The sequence below is a fragment of the Lolium perenne genome, chromosome 7 (assembly GCF_019359855.2).
Source record: "Lolium perenne isolate Kyuss_39 chromosome 7, Kyuss_2.0, whole genome shotgun sequence".
In the NCBI taxonomy this organism is placed as follows: Eukaryota; Viridiplantae; Streptophyta; class Magnoliopsida; order Poales; family Poaceae; genus Lolium; species Lolium perenne.
The window spans coordinates 193,245,859-193,271,852 of record NC_067250.2 but is presented as its reverse complement, the minus strand read 5'-3'; the positions used below and the strand labels follow the sequence as shown (position 1 = coordinate 193,271,852).

The window sequence follows — 25,994 nt, the reverse complement described above, 5'->3', positions numbered from 1 at the left end:
CGTGCCAAAATATAGAACCCCGGACAAAGCAGGTACTATTCGGGATCACCATCTCCGAAGAAACCAGAGGCCAAGCAAAGAAAAAGGATGGACCACTGGCATGGCGACGGCGATGGAGAAGACCACCCGATTCGACGACCTCCCGGTGAGCTGCGTGGCCCACGTGCTGGCGCTCACCTCCCCTTGTGACGTCTGCCGCTGTGCTGCCATGTCACCGTCGTTCCACGACGCCGCCGAGTGCGACACCGTATGGGAGCGCTTTGTCCCGGCGGACTACCTCGCCATATCCTCCTGCGCTCCGGCTCCGGCCGCTCGCCGCCGCCGTCGTCTAAGAAGAAGGCCTACCTCCGCCTCTCCGACAACGCCGTCCAGGTCGGCGACGGCTGCGACACGGCGGTGTGGCTGGCGAGGGGGAGCGGCGCCAAGTGCGTGGCGCTGTCGGCGAGGAAGCTGAGCCTGCCGTGGGACGACAGCGAGTTCAGCTCGAGATGGACGCCTCACCCGCTCTCCAGGTGCATGATTAAATATGGGATCATCTTATTCTTTTACTCTCCTTGTTAATTTCCTGACTACTACAGATCATGCACTATCGATCCTGTCCCGCAGTTTATGCATGTGCCTAATCCCGCAGTTTACCATTTTTCGAGTGTTTTTTTTTTTTGAGATGCATTTTTCGAGTGTTAGTAGTACATCATCATACATGTAGGGAGTGGGAGTGGTGAACTGGTTGTGTATCGCGTCCAATCGTGTTTCTTTATAAACACCATTATTTATTTTTTTCTTTATAAACACCATTATTTTTTTTATCGTGTCAACGGATGCTTCCATCACGGATCGGGATCTCTCGAACAAAATAAACAACACCAGAAAGCACACATGCATAGAAAAGTAAAGATCTCGCCGATTTTCTTCTTACGCGCGTCCAGCTAGCACTGAACTCACAAACAAGCTATGAAGCTATTCATAGAAATCTCGCACACCAAAAACTTATGGAACTATGATAGCATCCATACATACACACTACGGAAAATATAATGTACGTCCCGACGGCTAGCGGCTGTCAGCACAGACTGTGTCGACTGTCACCGTCGGCACACCGTCGTCGGAAAAGCTTTGGTTGGGGTATGTAAGTTGGCCGTCGGCACAGACTGTTGTGCCGACAGTTTTACCCTCGTATTTCAAATTTTTCAAATTTATTTTTTTAAAAAAAATTATGTTTTTTATAAAAATTCAAACATTCAAAAAAAATTCACTTTTCTTCTTTATCTTTTTTATCTTTTTTAGTTGTTAATTTTTCACAATCACACTTTTAACTCTAAGTACACCTAATCTTAGGTCAAATTGCACTTGTGGTCAAACTTCCCACTTGATTACCCATCCTCACACTACTCCCGCCACGGCACGCTTATCTTTTTTAGTTGTTAATTTTTCACAATCACACTTTTAACTCTAAGTACACCTAATCTTAGGTCAAATTGCACTTGTGGTCAAACTTCCCACTTGATTACCCATCCTCACACTACTCCCGCCACGGCACGCTTAACTTCTTCGTTCTCTTCGGATGAGCTTCCATGAATAAAATGAAACATTGTTGTTAATACTACAATATCAATCATATTAACCATTTGACCGTGATGCCACACATCTATATTTTTGAATTCTAAACAATTACTTAAGTAAACAAAAATGAATATATATAAATAATAATAATATATAATTCTGAAAACAAGTAAATGATTTTATTTTTGTATTTTTATTTAATATGGAATAATTAATATCAGTAAATGCGAATTTGGCAAATAATATGTCTAAATTGATCAGAAAAATGAGAGAAATACAAATATGACATCCATCTTTTGAACCTACAAAGTTAATTTACCTAAAAATCATGAACACTAGATCAAGTACCTTTTGTTTAAATCTGACCGACTTTATCGGAAATGAGGTAGGAAACGGTCTTGGCATGGCATAGTTTGCCGAAACGAGGTCATATTTGGCACGTGTGTGTGCCCTAGGATGGGAAGCAAGACCACGGACACGTATTTCTAATCCGACCCATGGGCGACCATTTTTTCATTTTTAGCGTGCCCAAACGTTTTTTTTTTGTGTGAAGCAACTACATGGGACGCATTTTAGTATGATGCAAAACTTCCGTGCGATGATAGTAGACCACCTACGCACCACATATCACATGACATGTGCACGCGTTAGCTTCTGGGAACCCGTGCGGCTTCCGGCGGTGTCCCGCCGAATCCGCTGGAAACTAACCGGATTTGAACTAGGGTCAACTATCCGTCGCTCCAGAAATTCCGGAAAAATGTTTTTAGTTCTACGACGCATCATTATATGTGCTAATTTTTGTCCGTTTAGTTTGTCCGCGAATGGGTGCACCCGCACGCCCGATAGGGCGGTACCGCATGTCCCGGAGGCCCTGTTTTGGTCAGATGGCAATTTAAACGAATTCAAAAAATCTCACGGAGCCGCATGACATCATTTTATATGTCATAGTAACTATTCCGTTTGTCAAAATTTGGATACGGCAATTATTTTGAAAAACCCTTCACGAAAAGGGCTATCACGTCCGGAGTTCTATGGATTTCAGGGGAAATGAGGTGGGAAACGGCCTTGGCATGGCATAGTTTGTCGAAAGAAGGTTATATTGGGCACGTGTGTGGGCCCTAGTATGGGAAGCAAGAACTCGGACGCAGATTTCTAATCCGACCCACGGGCGACCATTTTTTCATTTTTGGCATGCTCAAACGGTTTTTTTTTGTGAAGCAGCTACATGGGCGCATTTTAGTATGACGCGAAACCTCCGTGTGGTGATAGTAGACCACCTACGCACCACCTATCACATGCCATGTGCACGTGTTAGCTTTTTGAAAACCCGTGCGACTTCCGGCGGTGTCCCGCCGAATCCATCGGAAACTGGCCAGATTTGAACTAGGGGTCAACTATTCGTCACTCCAGAAATTCTCGAAAAAATGTTTTTAGTTCTACGACGCATCATTATATGTGCTAATTTTTGTCTGTTTAGTTTGTTCGTGAATGGGTGCATCCGCACGACCGGTACGGCGATACCTCATGTCTCGGGGCCCGGTTTTGGCCAGATGGCAATTTAAACGAAGTCAAAAAAATCTCACGGAGCCGCGTGGCGTCATATTATATGTCAGAGTAACTATTCCGTTTGTCAAAATTGGGATACGGTAATTATTTTGAAAACCCTTCAAAAAGGGCTGTCACGTCCGGAGTTCTTTGAATTTCAGGGAAAATGAGGAGGAAACGGCCTCTTCATGGCATAGTTTGCCGAAAAGAGGTCATATTTGGCACGTGTGTGGGCCCTAGGATGGGAAGCAATACCTCGGACGCGGATTTCTAATCCGACCCACGGGCGACCATTTTTCCATTTTTGGCGTGTGTGAAAGCCATGAAACCTCGAGCATTATAGCTCATTTCTAAGAAGTTTTGTTTAGGTATTTCAAATACTCCATTTTTGATATTTTTCTAATATTGATCTTAATTTTCTGCAAAATTTGATACTATATTATACTTATTTTTCTCAATTAGAATGATTTAGTTATGCTTTTTTTGAAGATTGAGGTGGACCAATAGAAAATAGCTATGCCGACGGTAAAATCGTCGGCACAGGTCTAAAGTGAGAAAAAAAGAAAAATATATTATGCTGACGGCCAGACTTGTCATGTGCGACGGCCAGAACTGTGCCAACGGTGGCCGTCGGCACCTCCGGTATGTACCGACAACCAGCTTAACGCCGACGGCCAACCTTGTCGCTGCTCTCCAGATGCTCTTGTGCCGACGGCCCCGATATTTGGCCGTCGGCACATCTGTGCTCTCCCGTAGTGACACCTAAGATTGACGCATGCATCGTAACCGTATAAAAAGTTGGTTTTGCTAAAAACATATCAAGTTAATTACAAGCGAGTTGTAACTAACATTGTTTAGTTTCCAGTGGGTTGCAACTGACTTTTTCAATTTACTAGTTTTGTTGCAACCGAAAAATATGGTTGGGAGTAAAAGAATATTCACATAATCCGAAATTATACATGTAGTATAAGATTGTGGAGATAATATCACTTGACTGACAATTAAAACAATTTTCATTAGACTGAGAATTAGCCATGCTTACTTTCTTGTGGAGCAAAACTTGAATCATAATAGACCTGTCTAATACATGAGATGCATCAATAAGAGCGAATTTACACTGGTGGAAAAAGGGGCTTTGGTCGCGGTTGGCAACTGCCATTAGTCGCGGTGGCGCAACCGCGACCAAAGTAGCGCGACTAAAGGCCCCCCCCTTTAGTCGCGGGTCCGTACGCACCGCGCCTAAAGGCCCGTCCAAGTGGGGCGCAGGCGAGCGCCAGGGCGGAGGACCTTTAGTCGCGGTTCTTCTGGCCAACCGCGACTAAAGGCCTCCGCAGGGTTTAGGGTTTAGCCCCCCCTCCCCCTAAATCTGGTTTCTTTTTAATTTGTATTATTTTATTTCTTTTGGGTTTTAATTTTGAAGGAGTTTCACATATTCTACGGTACTGTATACATATACATGCATATGAATGTACAATTTCAAACAAATTTGAAATTAAAACCAAAAAGAATTCAAGAGGAATATACAATATATATTCAATATCGGATGACCATATACAATTTTGAACAAGTTAGTTACAAATTCCGGTGCATATAAAGTTCTACGTCATCGTAATAGTGTTCTCCTCTAGGATCGATGACTTCCCTCGCCAACCATCCAGCTAGTTCCTCTTGAAGTGGTCGGAAGCGAGCTTCTGGACTAAACGTCTTCCGGAGGTTATTCCTCAGGATGTTGTTCTTGTAGGATAACGTTGCATAGAAAACAAAAAATTTCCTACCGCGAACACGCAATCCAAGCCAAGATGCAATCTAGAAGACGGTAGCAACGAGGGGGTATCGAGTCTCACCCTTGAAGAGATTCCAAAGCCTACAAGAGGAGGCTCTTGTTGCTGCGGTAGACGATCACTTGCCGCTTGCAAAAGCGCGTAGAAGATCTTGATCACGATCGGTTCCGGCGCCACGAACGGGCAGCACCTCCGTACTCGGTCACACGTTCGGTTGTTGATGAAGACGACGTCCACCTCCCCGTTCCAGCGGGCAGCGGAAGTAGTAGCTCCTCTTGAATCCGACAGCACGACGGCGTGGTGTTGGTGGTGGTGGAGAAGTCCGGCGGAGCTTCGCTAAAGCTACGCGGGAGTTATGGAGGAGAGGGGGCGGCTAGGGTTTGGGAGGGGGTGGCCGGCCACTCAAGGGGGGCGGCCAGCTTGTGGTCTTGGGGTTGGCCGGCCCCCTCCCTTGGCCCCTCATTATATAGGTGGATCCCAAGTGTTGGTGTCCAAGTCTTCGAATAAGACCCGAAACCAAAACCTTCCATAGGAGGGGGAAACCTAGCCCAACTAGGACTCCCACCCAAAGGTGGGATTCCCACCTCCCATGTGGGGGGTGACCGGCCCCCTATGGTGGAGTCCACTTGGGACTCCACCCCATCTAGGGCTGGCCGGCCATGGAGGTGGAGTCCCTTGTGGACTCCACCTTCCTTGGTGGTTTCTTCCGGACTTTTCTAGAACCTTCTAGAACCTTCCATAGAACCTTCCGCGACATTTTATTTCACATAAAATGACATCCTATATATGAATCTTATTCTCCGGACCATTCCGGAACTCCTCGTGATGTCCGGGATCTCATCCGGGACTCCGAACAAATATTCGAACTCCATTCCATAATTCAAGTGCTACCATTTCAACATCCAACTTTAAGTGTGTCACCCTACGGTTCGAGAACTATGCGGACATGGTTGAGTACTCACTCCGACCAATAACCAATAGCGGGATCTGGAGATCCATAATGGCTCCCACATATTCAACGATGACTTTAGTGATCGAATGAACCATTCACATACGATACCAATTCCCTTTGTCACGCGATATTTTACTTGTCCGAGGTTTGATCTTCGGTATCACTCTATACCTTGTTCAACCTCGTCTCCTGACAAGTACTCTTTACTCGTACCGTGGTATGTGGTCTCTTATGAACTCATTCATATGCTTGCAAGACATTAGACGACATTCCACCGAGAGGGCCCAGAGTATATCTATCCGTCATCGGGATGGACAAATCCCACTGTTGATCCATATGCTTCAACTCATACTTTCCGGATACTTAATCCCACCTTTATAACCACCCATTTACGCAGTGGCGTTTGGTGTAATCAAAGTACCTTTCTGGTATAAGTGATTTACATGATCTCATGGTCATAAGGACTAGGTAACTATGTATCGAAAGCTTATAGCAAATAACTTAATGACGAGATCTTATGCTACGCTTAATTTGGTGTGTCCATTACATCATTCATACAATGACATAACCTTGTTATTAATAACATCCAATGTTCATGATTATGAAACTAATCATCCATTAATCAACAAGCTAGTTAAGAGGCATACTAGGGACTCTTTGTTTGTCTACATATCACACATGTACTAATGTTTCGGTTAATACAATTATAGCATGATATATAAACATTTATCATAAACATAAAGATATAAATAATAACCACTTTATTATTGCCTCTAGGGCATATCTCCAACAGTCTCCCACTTGCACTAGAGTCAATAATCTAGTTTACATTTGTAAAGATATAACACCTTGGCCTTATGGTGCTTTATCATGTATTGCTCACGGGAGAGGTTTTTAGTCAACGGATCTGACACGCTCAGAAACGTATGTATTTTGTAATTCATTTGCGTCTCAACGCATCACTCATTTCCAAATGAGTTGGCATTATATATGTTTGATCTTCTGGTGGAACCTTAATTCCGCTGTCTGAAATATGTCACTTATATTGTCACACACAATATAGCTTCAAAGTTCTGACTCTGTCGGAACTACACCAAGTTCTCAAAGAACCTCTTGACTTAACATCCTTTGTCATTGTCAAAACAATGACATACTCTGCCTTCTTTTGTAGAATCCGTCACAATATTTAGAACTCTTCTAAATCTAGCATAGACAACTTCTAGCTCATTGTGCTACTTTTTAAACAACACTTAGTCTAATTTGAGATTGAAATTATATTTTATATGTGACAAAACCAATATCGGTGTAACACCTTACAGCGATTTGTTTGTCATTTCTTCATACAAAAATATATATATATCTTTAGTTCTTCTAAAGTACTCAAGGATATTCTTACTGTCGTCTAATGATCATCATATGAATCATTCTGGTATATGCTCATAACACTTTATAGCACATGATATCTGATTGTGTACATATTATTCGTGATCTATAATCACTCATGTGTTTTTACTCATTGAGTGTCAGATACACTCAAGTCTTGTTAAACCTTCACATGACAAGAACATTTTCTTAATATTTCTATATTGAACTACTTCAATATCCATCATATGTACTTCGACTTAAACTTATTTATGTGTTTCAATCTATCTTCATAGATCTTGACACTAAATTTGTTTCAGTCCATATCCTTTCATTGAAGTTAATTCTCAATGAAACCTTTTAATCAAGTATATAATTACATCATTTATAACCAACTATATGTCACCTACATAAAGTATTATAAATGTGTCTTAGCGCTCCCACTTAATTTCTTGCAAATGCAAGCCTCTTCATCGTCTCTGATGAAATCAAAAACTCTTTGACTATTTCATCTGGTGAAGATTCCAACTCCGTGATACTTACTTCATGCAATTGAAGCTTGTATAGCTATCTAGTATTCCACGGACCAGCAAAACTCTTGGTTGTATCTTGTATACATACTTCTGTTAAGTAGTGTATTTTGCCATCCTACTAGCATATCTCATAAAAGAAATATGTAGTGATTACTAGAATAATCCACATAGACTATAAGCATTGCTACGGAAGATCTAATCTTATCGTATTCAACTCTTTGAACTTTATCGTAAACAATTTTTCGACAAGTCAAGCTTTCTTCAAGGATATTTCATCCAAGTCTATTAATTTCATAGATCCATTTACTTTCATAAAGTATTCATCTATCTTGGATTTCATGGCATATAGCCATTTTAACGGAGTCAGGGCCCATCATAACTTCTTTGTTTGTAGTTGGTTTATCATTGTTCAAAATCAATCCTTTGTTCACAAATCATTTATTTGATCACAAAATAAACCATACCTACAAGGTTCAATATGTACTTCGATCTCCATGGCTAAAACACTTTGTAGTCATGGGAGCCATGATCGTCGTGGCCGCTTCCGAAACAAATTCTGATGCTGCGCTACTCTGATCATTATGCTCAGGTTCATAAACCTTATCAAATTATATTGTCCTCCCACTCAAAAACTTCACTAGAAACAATTTCTAAGAAACATTGACAAACACTTTTGTTTTTGTCTCCATAGTGGGAAGAATTCCCAATCAATTCTCTGGGATAACCAACAAAGACATTCATCCGATTTTGGTTGTAAACTTATTTACTTATGCTATGCATACCAAAATTTAAGAAAAGACTATCAGGTTTCATACCCATGCCATAACTCGTATGGTGTCATTTCAACGGATCATGATGATGCTCTATTCAGTGTAAAAGCGGTAGTCACTAAAGCATAATCCACAAAAATATAATGGCATTAATATTTTATCTCATCATTGATCCAACAAAGTTTGGATATATCTCTTGGATACTTCATCATCACTATGATACTCCAAGAAACGTGAGTTGTAGAACAATTTCATAACTCTCTTAGATGTTCGCTAAAACTCGTAATTCAAATATTTTCACCATGATCCAATCATAGATATTTGACTTTTCTATTACGATGATTTCCACTTCATGCTGAAATTTATTTGAAACCATTCAAATGTTTCAAACTTCTTTCTTATTGAATATATCCACATATATATACTCAATTCATTGTTGAAAGTTTTCATGAAGTAGAAGAATCTCCCGCACACAACCATGCCCAGTGAACCACATACATCATCATGTATTTTTCCACTAAGTTAGTTGCCCGTTCAACTTTTGGCCTATGAACGGTATTTTAATCATTCTCTTTAGAAAAGATTTGCAAGCGCCAAACGATTCAAAAATCAAATGACTCCAAAAATCCATTTGCATGGAGTTCCTTCATGCGTTCCTTTCTAACATGACCTAAATGGCGGTTCCACAAATAAGTGGAATTCAAATCATTTGCCTTATGGCATTTTAGCGTCAGTGTTATGTATGTGTGTTTCACCATTAAGATTTATAATAACTTATCCATCGTACATGGAGTAATGTCATAATTTGAACAACTCATTGTTTTAATTTGACCAGAGCAAAATAACAATTATTAAGTTCTTTATTATAAATTCTAAGGGCTAGATAGAATGCCAACGACGAACATAATAACACTTTATTTTTGTTCCAGACGTGCATTCTTATCATATTCCTTGTCAGTCACGTAGGCCATTGTATTCTTGTATTGCGTTGTTTTGTATGACACTTCATACCAACCAATATGGTACAAATACCTAAGAATTTCATTGTGTGACCTAACTAGGAATACAACCATAACATGTATATCATTTATATACACCTGAGCTAGACTTTCTAGTCTTTTCTTTCTTTTTGCCAAAATATCTTTTGCAGTTTCTCTTTTAGCTTTCCTCATTATTCAGAAAAACACTTTAACATCAATGACTTCTAGGTTTGTTGGTCAAATACCAATAACCTTGAGGTTCTTACTTTGAAGTTGATCATCATATGACAAGTGTTCTAGATTTCACTTATTAGTAACTTTGTAATATGATGAACAATTTCACTCATATTTTTATCCATCAATTCATGACAACTTTTTGAGACCATGTTCAGACATGCTAGGCTCATAAAGTTTAACCTTAGTATTCGCATGTGCAAATCTGGTTTGCACCCGTTGTAAGCACACGTAGAATCTATAACACCCGATCATCACGTGATGCTTCGATACGACGAGTCTTAGCAACGGTGCATACTAAGGATGATAACTTCATGGATATGTGAATATTATTAGTGCCCCAATAGTTGGAGGACTGTGACGTCTGGCGTCTTCAATCTTCATACATTCTCATAAAACTTATGAGTTTATGTAGTCTCACCAAATATATATTCTATCATCTTGCAATAAGGTCTTAGATATCACATATATCTCATACCTTGATTATTTCTGAAAACCAAATTTTTCAGCTCCTTACTTTTCAAACAAATTTGAACTTCAAGTTTGACGGAGACAAGATAACTTTAGGTACTAATTGAAACCTTAGCTCTTTGAATCAACAATGTGAGGTTTACTAAAAGTTTGCAATAGGACTTAATAAATTCTTGATTCTTTAACAATACGGTACCAATCCGTAAAGTTTCTTGTCAGATTTTAACAGTATTTCTATCTCAATTATAAGACTAGCGCATAGTAGTAAACGGATGCCAATACTACAAAATTAATTCAAAATACTACTCAGACTATGTTTATGATAATTAGTTCATGTTTTAATCTAATTACTAATGAACTCCCACTTAATACAACATCCCTCATAGTTGTTAAGTAGTACACGATCCAAATTCACTACACCAAAAACCGATCATCACGTGAGATGATGTAGCTTCAATGGTGAACATCAACATGTTGATCATATCATCCATATGACTCATGTTCAACCTTTCGGTTTCCGTTGTCCCGAGGCCATGTCTGTACATGCTAGGCTCGTCAAGCAAACCCAAGTATTCCGCGTGTGCAACATGGCTTACACCCGTTGTATATGAATCGTTGAATCTATCACATCCGATCATCACGAGATGCTTTGAAACGACGAACTGTTACAACGGTGCATACGAGGGGAGAACACTTTATTATCTTGATATTAATGTGAGGGATCATCTTATAATGCTACCGTCGCAATCTAAGCAAAATAAGATGCATAAAGGATTAACATCACATGCAATTCATATGTGATATGATATGGCCCTTTTGTCTTTGCGCCTTTGATCTTCATCTCCAAAGCACGGACATGATCTCCATCATCTTCGGGCATGATCTCCATCATTGTCGGCGTAGCGTCAAGGTTCATGGCGCCGTCTTCATGGTTGTTCACCTCATGTAGCAACTATTACAACTACTTTGAAATACTACTCAACATGAAAATTAAAGACAACCATAAGGCTCCTGCCGGTTGCCACAATACAATAATGATCATCTCATACATATTCATCATCACATTATGGCCATATCACATCACCAAACCCTGCAAAAACAAGTTAGACGTCTCTAATTTGGTTTGCATATTTTACGTGGTTTAGGGTTTTCGAGAGAGATCTAATCTACCTACGAACATGAACCACAACGGTGATACTAATGTTGTCAATAGAAGAGTAAATTGAATCTTCACTATAGTAGGAGAGACAGACACCCGCAAAGCCTCTTATGCAATACAAGTTGCATGTCGAACGAGGAACAAGTCTCATGAACGCGGTCATGTAAAGTTAGTCCGAGCCGCTTCATCCCACTATGCCACAAAGATGCAAAGTACTCAAACTAAAGATAACAAGAGCATCAACGCCCACAAAAACATTGTGTTCTACTCGTGCAACCATCTATGCATAGACACGGCTCTGATACCACTGTAGGATAACGTTGCATAGAAAACAAAAATTTTCCTACCGCGAACACGCAATCCAAGCCAAGATGCAATCTAGAAGACGGTAGCAACGAGGGGGTATCGAGTCTCACCCTTGAAGAGATTCCAAAGCCTACAAGAGGAGGCTCTTGTTGCTGCGGTAGACGATCACTTGCCGCTTGCAAAAGCGCGTAGAAGATCTTGATCACGATCGGTTCCGGCGCCACGAACGGGCAGCACCTCCGTACTCGGTCACACGTTCGGTTGTTGATGAAGACGACGTCCACCTCCCCGTTCCAGCGGGCAGCGGAAGTAGTAGCTCCTCTTGAATCCGACAGCACGACGGCGTGGTGTTGGTGGTGGTGGAGAAGTCCGGCGGAGCTTCGCTAAAGCTACGCGGGAGTTATGGAGGAGAGGGGGCGGCTAGGGTTTGGGAGGGGGTGGCCGGCCACTCAAGGGGGGCGGCCAGCTTGTGGTCTTGGGGTTGGCCGGCCCCCTCCCTTGGCCCCTCATTATATAGGTGGATCCCAAGTGTTGGTGTCCAAGTCTTCGAATAAGACCCGAAACCAAAACCTTCCATAGGAGGGGGGAAACCTAGCCCAACTAGGACTCCCACCCAAAGGTGGGATTCCCACCTCCCATGTGGGGGGTGGCCGGCCCCCTATGGTGGAGTCCACTTGGGACTCCACCCCATCTAGGGCTGGCCGGCCATGGAGGTGGAGTCCCTTGTGGACTCCACCTTCCTTGGTGGTTTCTTCCGGACTTTTCTAGAACCTTCTAGAACCTTCCATAGAACCTTCCGCGACATTTTATTTCACATAAAATGACATCCTATATATGAATCTTATTCTCCGGACCATTCCGGAACTCCTCGTGATGTCCGGGATCTCATCCGGGACTCCGAACAAATATTCGAACTCCATTCCATAATTCAAGTGCTACCATTTCAACATCCAACTTTAAGTGTGTCACCCTACGGTTCGAGAACTATGCGGACATGGTTGAGTACTCACTCCGACCAATAACCAATAGCGGGATCTGGAGATCCATAATGGCTCCCACATATTCAACGATGACTTTAGTGATCGAATGAACCATTCACATACGATACCAATTCCCTTTGTCACGCGATATTTTACTTGTCCGAGGTTTGATCTTCGGTATCACTCTATACCTTGTTCAACCTCGTCTCCTGACAAGTACTCTTTACTCGTACCGTGGTATGTGGTCTCTTATGAACTCATTCATATGCTTGCAAGACATTAGACGACATTCCACCGAGAGGGCCCAGAGTATATCTATCCGTCATCGGGATGGACAAATCCCACTGTTGATCCATATGCTTCAACTCATACTTTCCGGATACTTAATCCCACCTTTATAACCACCCATTTACGCAGTGGCGTTTGGTGTAATCAAAGTACCTTTCTGGTATAAGTGATTTACATGATCTCATGGTCATAAGGACTAGGTAACTATGTATCGAAAGCTTATAGCAAATAACTTAATGACGAGATCTTATGCTACGCTTAATTTGGTGTGTCCATTACATCATTCATACAATGACATAACCTTGTTATTAATAACATCCAATGTTCATGATTATGAAACTAATCATCCATTAATCAACAAGCTAGTTAAGAGGCATACTAGGGACTCTTTGTTTGTCTACATATCACACATGTACTAATGTTTCGGTTAATACAATTATAGCATGATATATAAACATTTATCATAAACATAAAGATATAAATAATAACCACTTTATTATTGCCTCTAGGGCATATCTCCAACAGTTCTCACACGTCTGGTCCCGCTCATTGCAGTATCTCCGGATCCTCTCACAAACATAGTATCCACATAGATTGGTCCCCGGTGGCTGAATATCCCCAGTCGTCCGCACTGCCATTTTAAAATGTAGCTCTTTTTTGAATTCACCGACCTTGGTATCTACGAACCGTCTCCAAACCCTACGAGGCAAAGAAAATTAAATAAACAAGAGAGTTATTAATTAGTTACTTGATATTAGGAAATGATGAACGAAATAGGCCGATCGATATAGAGCGCAAATGAATGAAAATAATTACTTTTGCATCATTTTTCTCATGTCGGCCCAAAGCGCCGGATCCATATTCAGAGAGTCGTGGACGAGAACTGAGGAGGTCTGAACTTGAATTACCATAAGAATCCAGTGGAACCTGCGGACACGATACATGCACAGTCATGCATAACTCATCGATTAGCCACATACCATGCATGGAGTAAACAAAAGAGAATGTGCTCAAGACAGAAACACTCACCCAAAATGGTAAGGAAATAGAATATCACTTTTCTGTTGCTGTTTTCTAATAAACCGCCACAGGTCATCCTCCACGTCGGCGGGGTGGTGTTCTAACACATGTGAATTAACGATGTGTGGGTCAATGAACCCAACATCATGGATGTTCCTTATTCGCATTTCCCGCTTCTTCATTCTGCATAATATATAGCGTACACAACAAGATAGTTAGGACAATATATATATATATATATAGTGCAGGCCGGCAATGAACGAGATGGGGTAGAAATTAATAAATCACTTACAGAACGTAGCAACTGATGATAGATTTGTCGAGGTCGCGCAGATTGAACAGCTGGAACAATTCACTCAGAGGAATTTGTACCCAGTAATGTTTGAAGTGATGCTCATATTTAACTTCCGCATAGATATAGTCTTTGGCGTTTTTATGTTTTATGTAACCCTTGTACCAATTTAGCAGACCTTTCATTTGTCGAGGTAGATCCTCTTCCTGCGCAGGCTCGATGAGAGGGCCATTCTTCACATATGTAAATACTACGTCCTTCATTGGCGCCTCATCAAGGCCTAACAGTGCACGAAGAGTGATACCTAACTCGGCCGCTTGTTCTCTGGCACTCGTTACAGTCAATCCATGTGCTGCCGCAGCTGCTATGATATCGGGGGCATCCGGACCGGCGGCTTGCACTATGAGCGGGGCGATCGATTGTTTACTTTGTTCCCCGAGCTAGGCAACTTCTTTCCCCCTTTCTAATTTTGTCTCGGCCTCGTCCTCCAAGGCTTTCTTCTCCGCCAACTCTATGTTCCTCTTGAACTCGAGTGCTTGCCTACGAAGTTCACGTAAATAGTCGTCAGGCAGATTCTTCGCAGCTTGGGACGGTGTGTTAAAAAATGACTTAGCCCACTTCTTTTGCTCATCAGAAAATACTGGCTTGGGCTCGCCCTCTCTTTTCTTCTTGCACTCCTCCTTCCATTTCTCATGCTGAGCAGCCACGGCCGCTGCATTTTCCTCGACACTAAGTTCCCAAGGCCTCGGGATGAGAGGCTTCAGTGATGGCTCTGGTATCTTTGTTTTCTTAGGTACATAAGGGTCCGGGTTAATAACCCAGGACTGCTTCTGCTTCTTCGCCGGAGGTGGATTGGGGGGCGGTACCGGTGTCTGATCACCCGCCGGACGAGGACTGGGGGGCGGCGTCGGCTGACGTGAATGAGGTGTATTAGGTGAAGCACCACCGCCACCGTCACCGCCACCGCCACCGCCACCGTCACCGCCACCGCCACCACCACCACCGTACGGGGGTGGACTTGTTGGCGCCTCGCCTGGAAACTTGATAAATTTCTTCTGCCATAGAATGAACTGGCGCTTGACATCTCCAAGTCTTTTCACCCCTTCAGGTGTAGCAATGTCAATGTCCAGGTCCTCAAACCCTTGGACTATCTCCTCCACCGTCACACGAGCATAGCCATCTTGAATGGGGTTGTTGTGGTGGAGTGCTCCAGGTGGTAAAGCACTGCCGATGGCTACCTTCATGGACATGTTCCCGATAGGATAATACAGATGACATGCTTTCATCTCCTTTATATCGTCCACGGGGTAGCGAGGAGGCTCCGGTGCAGTAATTTCGACCACCAGAGGCTCCGGTGCAGTAATTTCTATCGTCGGTGCACCAGCCGGTGAGGCCTCCGTGGAAGCCACGCTGCTTCTTCTCCGCTGCTGGCTTCCGAGATCCATTGGATGATCTTCAGCATGCTGCGCCCGAGCTGCATCTCTTTCGGCGACTAGTACACTCACGGTTTTCTTCATCACATCCATTTCCGTTACCAACTTCGCCACAACATCTGCATCCCGATCCATCTTTCTCTTACGGCTTCGTAACCGTACGGGTCATCGTTACGGGGAACCCTACTTTCCACGGAATGGGCCCCATGCCTCGTATACGTCCTCCGTGTTCGGATTCCCGAGGGCTTTTGTCGGGCGTCGTTCTCTCTGTTGAACCTGATCCTCCCCTCTTGAGCCTCCCTCATTGCCTCAATAAGCTTTTTGGTGGGTGTAATTATTTTGCCCTGATAAACACACTCCCCTGTCTCCGGGTTCAGCGATCCCCCATGCCCGTACCACCAGCTTTTGGCCCTTGGGTCCCATCCCTCCGTACCTGGACGGATTCCTCGCGCCCTCAGCTCGTTCTCCATCTTCTCCCACTTAGGCTGCCAAAAGCGATACCCTCCTGGCCCCATTTTATGATTGTACTCCTTCTTGGCCGCATTTTCCTTATTTTTTTTCGATAGTTCAAGGAACTGCTCCGATTTCTTTTGCTTCACAAATTCTGGCCTATCATGTTGCAGTTTCTCATATTGTCCTTTGAAATCCGGAGTCTTGCCCTGGTTGACAAAGTCATGGGCTAGATTTTGCTTGTATTTCCGGAATGCGTTGGCCATCCTAGAAAGAGCGAACTGTTTGACTAGCTTGCGCCTCTTCTTGTTTTCCGCAATCTTGTTACCCTCCTCATCGTATTTGCGGTATTCTGGAGGTAGAACGAAATGTTCCATAAGCTTGTTGAAGCAATCTTTTTTTTCTCTCTTATCGACAAAAGTGAAACCAACACGTGCCTTCTTTGGCTCATTCCACTCCTGGCGGGTGATCGAGACGTTGTCTCTAACAACGGTTCCGCATTGGCTGACAAACTTGGTGGCGTTCTTGCTGGGCTCCAGCGGCCTGCCGGTTGCTTCGTCGACAACATCGATGGTGCATGTTTCTCCTGCTTTCATCGTCTTGGTTGCGCCACGCTTTGACGACGTACTCGATTTTTTCGACGATCCGGCCGAGGGCTAAAATAAGAAAGAGAGTCGCGCGCGTTAGTACACACACATTTATTCAAATCAGTTAGTTTGTATCACCAGACGCTCAATATGTATATATATACCTCGGCGCCGGAGGTGGTTGCTACTTCCAATTGAAGATCGTCGTTTATCGACGTTTCTTCGGCATCATCTGCTTGCTGACGGCGCCCTTCATCTTCACACTCAAGGTTCAGATAAGAAGAGATATCATCTTCTTCTTCTCCGGTCGGCACATATGGAATATCGCCTTTGATGATGCCGAACATATGGTCTTCAGCGTCCGGATCATAGTTGTCCAGAATCGGGTCAGCTCTATCGTCCGCCATATGTCAGTCCTGAAAACATGTAGTCAAAACAAATTAATTGTGTATATGCATTATCACATCTCTTCTACATATAAACAGAGAGGGCGACGAGCGGGAGGCGAGAGGGGGGACGCAGTGACCGCGTGACCGAGAGACCGGTGGCGGTGGCGAAAGGGCGGTGGCGAAAGGGCGGTGGCGGTGACGAGGACACATAACCCTCGCGGTGGCGGTGGCGGGGACGAAGAATCGGGCGGGGCGCGCGACGGGACGTACTGGGCAGCGGCGGCGTCACGGCGCGTGTCGAGGCTCGCGGAGAAGACGGGCCAAAACTTAACAAAATTTAAGTTTTTGTTAAGTTTTTATATATGAAGTTATAGTTAATTACAAAATTTTAAGTTTTTTTGTTAAGTTGAAGTTATAGTTAATTTCAAAATTTTAAGTTTTTTTGTTAAGTTGAAGTTATAGTTAATTACAAAATTTTAAGTTTTTTTGTTAAGTTGAAGTTATAGTTAATTACAAAATTTTAAGTTTTTTTGTTAAGTATATAGTTAAAATTAAAAATAACAAACATAACCAAAAAAAAGGAAAAAATCCGGACTAATTCTTGCAAATTTTAAAAACTGTTTTTTTTTTGTTAATTTTTTTTCTAAAACTTCTTTTTGTACTGTTCGTCCTTTGGTGCGGCCAGGGGCGGCGGGCGGTGCGCGTGCGGCCGGCGGCGCGGTCACGCCCGTGTGGCCCAGAGGGAGGCGCGGCGGCGTCCGATCACGGGAGCGCCGGCGGTCACTGCGCGGCGGCGGCGGTCGAGCGGCCGGGATCGAGATCGAAGAGGAGGGGCGCGCAGTGGCGCAGCGCGCGGCGACACTTACGGCCGGGCCGGCGACAGATCGAAGAGGAGGCGCGGCGGCGGCGGCGGTCACGGGCGGCGCGGCGAGACGTCGAGGGCGCACGGCGGCAGCCCGACGGCGACGAAGTCGGCGAGACGTCGAGGGCGCGCGAAGACGAAGTGAACGAGGAAGACGAAGTGCGGAGACGAAGTGCGGCGCGCGGTATTTATAGGGACCCCTTTAGTCGCGGTTGGGGTCGCCAACCGCGACTAAAGGCCTTTAGTCGCGGTTGGCGACCCCAACCGCGACTAAAGGGATTTTCGCCCGGTTTTTAATTTCCCGCGCGCAAGGACCTTTAGTCGCGGTTGGCCAGGCCAACCGCGACTAAAGCTCTTTTTTGAAAATACTTTTCTTTTTTGAAAATCATATAATACATATAATATATCAAAAAATTCAGAAAAATAAAACTAATTCAATTCAAAATTTTAAAAATACAAATAATATATCAAAAAAATCAGAAAAAAAACTAATGCAATTCAAAATCTTAAAAATACAAATAATATATCAAAAAAATTCAGAAAAATAAAACTAATTCAAATAAAACTAATTCATTTCAATATGTTAAAAATACAAATAATATATCAAAAAATTAAGAAAAATAAAACTAATTCAATTCAAAATGTTTAAAATACATATAATATATCAAAAAATTCATAAAAATAAAACTAATTCATTTCAATATGTTAAAAATACAAATAATATATCAAAAAATTAAGAAAAATAAAACTAATTCAATTCAAAATGTTTAAAATACATATAATATATCAAAAAATTCATAAAAATAAAACTAATTCAATTCAAAATCTTAAAAATACAAATAATATATCAAAAAATTCATAAAAATAAAACTAATTCAATTCAAAATCTTAAAAATACAAATAATATATCAAAAAATTCAGAAAAATAAAACTAATTCAATTCAAAATTTTAAAAATACAAATTATCAAAAATTCATAAAAATAAAACTAATTCAATTCAAAAGTTCGTTGGCCCCCTCTTCCCGCCTCTTTCCACCGACCCCCTCTTCCCTCCTCGTCTTCCCGCCATTTCTTCCCTGTCTTCCCGTCTCTTTCTTCCCGCCAATTGTTTCCCGCCAATTTCTTCCGACCTCTTTCTTCCCGCCAATTTTTTCCCGCCAATTTCTTCCCGCCACTTTCTCCCCGCCTCTTTCTTCCCGCCTCCTGTCTTCCCGCTCCCATTTTTCCCGCCATTTGTCACTACATATAGGTAGCCCGGCTTGGCCAGCATCACATCTCTACAATCTCTCATCACTCTCTCATGGCTTCCACCGCACCCACTCTAACCTACCAGCAGGTGGAGGAGCTTTGCGCCTCGAACTACCCTTGCCCTCCGGGCTACCGCGTCCCTGCCGGCTGGAGCCTAAGCGCCGGCGGCGTGCAGGTCCCTCCCGTCCCTCAGGGTACTGCGCGCCGGGCGGCCATCACGAACCACTACTACCTCGACCTCACGCCGGAGCAGCGGATGAATCCCCGTTGGCATCCCGATAACCAGCATACTTGGGACGCCTTCTTCATCAATAGGCGTGAGAGGGCGCTCGCCAGGTATGAGGAGGACGGTCTGCCTCCTGGAAACTTCCACGAGGCCGGCCGTCGGCTATGGTGGTACGGCCGGACTCTGCAGAGCGTCATGGACTACATCACGGCCGGCGATATCCCCCGCCTGCGCTACCCTCGATTCGAGCCACGAGCGCGCCCCGACGACAGCGACGACAAGAGCGACGACGACGCCGGCAACTTAGAAGGCGACGACTACCAGTACAACGGCGGCGGCTATGAAGACTACGAGTATGCATATTATACGCCTAGGCAGGAGTATGACTAAATCACTCCAAATTTCATGTATGCAGGAGTATGACTTAGTCACTCCAAATTTCCTATATGCAGGAGTATGACTTAGTCACTCCAAATTTCATGTATGCAGGAGTATGACTTAGTCACTCCAAATTTCATGTATCATCAGTGCTATCTCGAGTCAATTAAATCATTCGAAAATGGACACCAAACACATCACGGGTAATATAATTCACATGATTCATTCAACAAAGTTTGGTACAATAAATTATTACACATCATTTCTTCCCTTGTGTCCCTGCTTGCTTACGATTGTGCCGTATCCATGGAGCATCCTCATCATTTAACTTAATGCTTGGGTCGGTGTTCACTTTGAAGGGCGGAATTTCAGCAAACATATTATAATCTTCTGACATGTCTGTCTTGTCCTCCACTCCCACGATGTTTCTTTTCCCTGAAAGAACAATGTGGCGCTTTGGATCATCGCATGATGTACTGATCGTTTTCTTATCTTTCCGTTTCCTCGGTTTGCTACTCATGTCCTTCACATAGAAAACCTGAGCGACATCTTTCGCTAGGACGAATGGTTCGTCAAGGTAACCAAGATTGTTGAAATCCACCATTGTCATTCCGTATTGCTGGTCCACCTTTACCCCACCTCTGTTAGCTTGAACCATTTGCACCGGAACAAAGGGACCCTAAAGGAGGGTCCATAGTCAAGTTCCCATATCTCCTCTATGTAACCATAATATGTGACCTTTTGCCCATTCTCGGTTGCTGCATCAAAGCGGACACCACTGTTTTGGTTGGTGCTCTTTTTATCTTGGGCGATCGTGTAAAATGTATTCCCATTTATCTCGTACCCTTGGAAAGTCGTTATAGTCGAAGATGGTGTCTTGGCCAACATGTACAGCTGATCTACAACCTTATTGTCACTCATTAAATGTTTTCTCAACCAACTGCCGAAAGTCTCCATGTGGGCCTTCCTAATCCAGGATTCAGGCTTCCCAGGGGTGTCCGAGCGTAAAATATTCTTGTGTTTCTCAAAGTACGGATCCACCAAGCTGGAATTGGTCAGAAGCGTGTGGTGTGCTTCGATCGAGAGAATGGCCGTCCATACATATCATTGATTTCCTTCCGATCGTGCCTTTTCCACTTAGTCTCCCCTCGTGCCGCGATTGAGGAAGACCAATCGGCTTAAGGTCAGGAACAAAGTCAACACAAAACTCAATTACCTCCTCATTTCCATAGCCCTTGGCGATGCTTCCTTAGGGCCTAGCACGGTTACGAACATATTTCTTTAATATTCCCATGAACCTCTCGAAGGGGAACATATTGTGTAGAAATACGGGACCGAGAATGGAAATCTCATCGACTAGGTGAACCAGGAGGTGCGTCATAATATTGAAGAAGGATGGCGGGAACACCAACTCGAAACCGACAAGACATTCGATCACATCGTTACGTAACCGTGGTAGAACTTCTGGATTGATTACCTTACGAGAGATTGCATTGAGGAATGCACATAGCTTCACAATGGGCAATCGAACATTTTCCGGCAGAGCCCCCTCAAAGCAATCGGAAGCAATTGCGTCATAATCACATGGCGATCGTGAGACTTCAGGTTTTGGAACTTTTTCTCCGCCATGTTTATTATTCCCTTTATATTGGACGAGAATCTGACGGGACCTTCATACTGCTCAGGCATTCAAAAAGATGACCTTCTCTTCTTTGGTCGTAGCGTAGCTGGCACGACCTTGAAACCGTTCCGGATGCCGGTCATCGTGGTCTTTCAAACTTTGCTGGTCCTGCTCGTGCTTCCTTTGTATCATTTGACTTCCCATACACGCCCAAGAAGCTTAGGATGTTCACGCAAATATTCTTCGTAACGTGCATCACGTCGATTGCAGAGCGGACTTCTAGGACTTTCCAATATTCTAGCTCCCAGAATATAGATTTCTTCTTCCACATGGCTACGTGCCCGTCAGCTCCCTTCGGAACTGATTGTCCGCCAGACCCTTTCCAAAGATGACTTTCAAACCCTTGACCATATCAAATACCTCAGCACCAAGCAGTGTGTTCCGCAGGCTTCGGCCGGTGATCTGCCTTGCCGTTGTAATGCTTGCCTTTCTTTCTTCTTGGATGACCTTTCGGAAGAAATCGACGATGCCCAAGGTACACGTTCTTCTTACAATTTGGCAAATGTACACTTTCGGTCTCATGTAAGCGGTGCGTGCATGCATTGTATCCCTTATTTGACGTCCCGAAAGGTTACTAAGAGCAGGCCAATCGTTGATGGTTACGAAAAGCAACGCTCGTAGGTCAAATTCCTCTTCTTTGTGCTCATCCCACACACGGACACCAGGTCTGCCCCACAGCTGTAAAAGTTCATCAACTAATGGCCTTAGGTACACATCGATGTCGTTGCCGGGTTGCTTCGGACCTTGGATGAGCACTGGCATCATAATGAACTTCCGCTTCATGCACAACCAAGGAGGAAGGTTGTAGATGCATAGAGTCACGGGCCAGGTACTATGGCTGGAGCTCTGCTCGCCAAAAGGATTCATGCCATCCGTACTTAGACCAAATCTTATGTTCCTTGCGTCAGCTGCAAAATCTTTGAACTCTCTGTCGATCTTTCTCCATTGCGTTCCATCTGCGGGGTGTCTCAACTCCCCGTCCGACTTACGGTCCTCTTTGTGCCATCGCAACAACTTGGCATGCTCTTTGTTTCTGAACAGACGTTTCAACCGTGGTATTATAGGAGCATACCACATCACCTTGGCGGGAACCCTCTTCCTGGGTTTCTGGCCCTCAACATCGTCACCAGGGTCATCGCCTCTGATCTTATAACGCAATGCAGTGCATACCGGGCATTCATTCAAATTCTCGTATTAACCGCGGTAGAGGATGCAGTCGTTGATGCATGCATGTATCTTCAGAACCTCTAAACCTAGAGGGCAGACAACCTTCTTTGCTTCGTACGTAGTGGCGGGCAACTCGTTATTCTTTGGAAACATATTCTTCAACATTTTCAGCAAGTTTTCAAATGCCGAGTCAGCTACACCTGCCTGTGCCTTCCATCTAAGCAAATCCAGTGTGCAGCCCAGCTTTTTCAGACCATCATCGCATCCGGGGTACAGCGCCTTCCTGTGATCCTCTAACATGCGATCCAAATTCTCCCTCTCTTTTTCAGTTTCGCAGCGTCTCCGTGCATCAGCAATGGTCCGACCAAGATCATCAACGGGATCATCATCACGTGCCTCTTCTTCACCTTCCCCTTCACCTTCCCCTTCACCTTCAGCATCCTCCATGAAAGTATCACCGAAATGAGCAAGATAGCTTTCATCGATGAAATCATCCCCTTCTTCATCTTCTTCCATTATAACCCCTCTTTCTCCATGCTTGGTCCAACAATTATAGCTTGGCATGAAACCGTGCCGAAGCAGGTGCATGTGAACATCTCTTGAGGAAGAGTAACCATTCTGATTCTTACATTTAACACATGGACAGATAACAAAACCCCCCTGCTTGTTCGCATTAGCCACTACGAGGAAATCTTTCAAACCCGCACTGAACTCGCCGGAGAGTCGGTTACCGTACATCCATTGTCGATTCATCTGCATTATTATAATATAAAATATATAATTAACCATCATGCATTTGTTAAACTAACTAGCTACAAACAATATAAATTAAACAATATATGAACTACACACACATGCACATTTTATCAACGACACATCAAAGGTTCAAGTTGCTAACCGCGATCGAGGAGGAAAAAATAAATGAGAAAGCTCAAGTGTGGCTCCAACACTTCATATCATGTTTGTTTCATGCTCTTGGGGCATTTCATCAAACACCTTATGTGCATAAGAGGAACCAAAAGCAAACCTAACACCCACTTGTGAAGCTTGTGAAGAGAATGGCACCAAATGGCTAAGTGTTGGCTGCTGGGTGGGTATATATAGGGGAGGGGCTTTAGTCCCGGTTGGCCTGGCCAACCGCGACTAAAGGCCTTCGGGCACCTTTAGTCGCGGTTGGCCTGGCCAACCGCGACTAAAGACCCCCCACGTGCACCGGCTGGCCACCGAGCGCCCTGGGCCCAGGCCTTTGGTCGCGGTTCTCCTCCCGAACCGCGACTAAAGGTACCATTAGTCGCGGTTCCTGCAGCATCGCGACTTATGGGGCTCACCCGAAGCCTGTTTTTCCACCAGTGTTACTGTGGACGCGATATAGCGTGCATGTCACACACCCTCTCTCCTCCATACTTTATGGGAAATTGTGTTATCCTACTTTCTCCTTTCCCAATTTAGAATTACTGTAGATTTTGAACCATAAATCTGATTTGAAACCACTTTAACATATGAGTTTCTAGTGAACACTACTTTAAAACAAGACCAATATTGAATATATTTTGATAATATTTAAAAATAAACTTTTAAAACCTGATGAAACTTTAAAAAACTTTATGGCTCATGGTGAAATTATATTCTAAAACGATTTGTTTCACCGTGTTTAGAAAGCTTTGTTTAATTTCTTCCACCATACTTTATGCTTGTATTAGACGCATATGGTAAATGTATTGGAATGCAAATAGTTTAATGTTTTTTCATTACATTTTTTGTGAATCATGATGTTTCATTGCTTTTCGGAATTTAGGTATTTGAACTCTATATTTTTTCCCTCTTGAAAAGATATGAACGAAATAAAAATACATGTTCAAACAGATTGCTATTTATTCCGATATATATAAAGTTTTCTAGTTTAGGTACGCAAATAATTGGTGCGTATTAGATTTTCTTAAAGTCAAACAATGTAAACTTGATTAAGTTCATAAAAAAATCAACATCTAGAATAGAAATTAATACCACTAGATTTACCATGAAGTACGATTGAGTATGGTATAGATTAGGCACTCACCACGTAGTATTGTAGATATATATGGTATTTTAATAAATTTGATCAAAGCTAGTGCAGTTTGACATTTGCGGAAACCAATGCGGAGTACATGTAGAAAACATTGTTCGAGATGCCATGTCGCTGGTATCGCACATGCCCTTGCCTGACTCCTTCTCCCTTGCCTGACTCCTTCTCCCTCGGATTGCTTCCGAAGAACAAAACCACAAAAAGTGACATTTCAAAATAATAAAAGAAAGAAAATAAACTTAGACGCAGAGGGGCCGGCGGCTAGAGGAAACTGCGTATTTCGTCCGAAACAATTCTGGTCAAACAAGCTCAACGCTATAAGCAACCGTTTAATAAGTAAACAAGCCAGCAATCCGCATCATTCATCTATGCTGTCTACATCTGGGCGAGAATGAGAGATCAGCGCGCCCCACTGGAAAATAGTTCGGAATTTCCGACACTATTTATGCATGATTGCATTTCAGGTTCCCGGAGGTGGCCCAGCTGGTGGGCTGCACAGGCCTTGACATCTACGGCCGGCTGCCGGTCTCGGGGTTGACGCCGGCCACCGACTACGCGGCGTACCTGGTGTTCGGTGTGGCCGACGAAGGCCACCACGGCCTGAGCTTCCCGGACCAGGAGACCATGGTGGTGTTCGGAGGCCGTGCGGCATCGAGCCACGCCGTGTGCCTCTGTCTGAACGAGGAGGAGGCTCGCAAGTTCAGGGGCGTGGTCGACGCAGACGGTGTGAGGCGGCCGGAGCGATGTGATGACGGGTGGTCAGAGATGAAGATGGGGCGGCTGCGTGTGGACGAGACCGTGGTGGCCGAGGTGGTGGTGAGCTTCGAGGTGTTGGGGTGGTACCCCAAGCGCGGGCTCGTCGTCGAGGCCGTCGAGTTTAGGCCACTCTAATCTGATGTAGCAGGGCCTCTTCCGTCGGCAGGATCCACGTGTTGTGCATCAAACTATCAATGCATGGCTCACCCATCGACTCAAGATAGACCAGTTTATCACCTTTAAAAAGGTGTTGAGTACAGTGTGTTCATTTTCGACCACACCTGCACTGAGGTGCTGATCATGTGCCAGGACCATGGCGATGCCACCAGGTATGTCGTCTTCGAAGAAGAAGTGTGATGTGAAGCTCTACTGGTATTGTGTCGCTGATGGTATTCTGTCTCTACTATCCAATGGTGTCGTGTCTGAACTAGGGTCTGTGATGTGTATGAACAAATGTCACGTCGTGCCGAGTAGACTGAACCTATTTCGTATCGTCTATAATCTTTCTTGTATCTTGCATTA

General features: G+C 43.7%; 1 pseudogene; it reads left to right on the top strand.

Annotated features, from left to right (window-relative positions):
- LOC127314633 (putative F-box protein PP2-B12) lies at window positions 1-25,994 on the top strand (annotated as a pseudogene).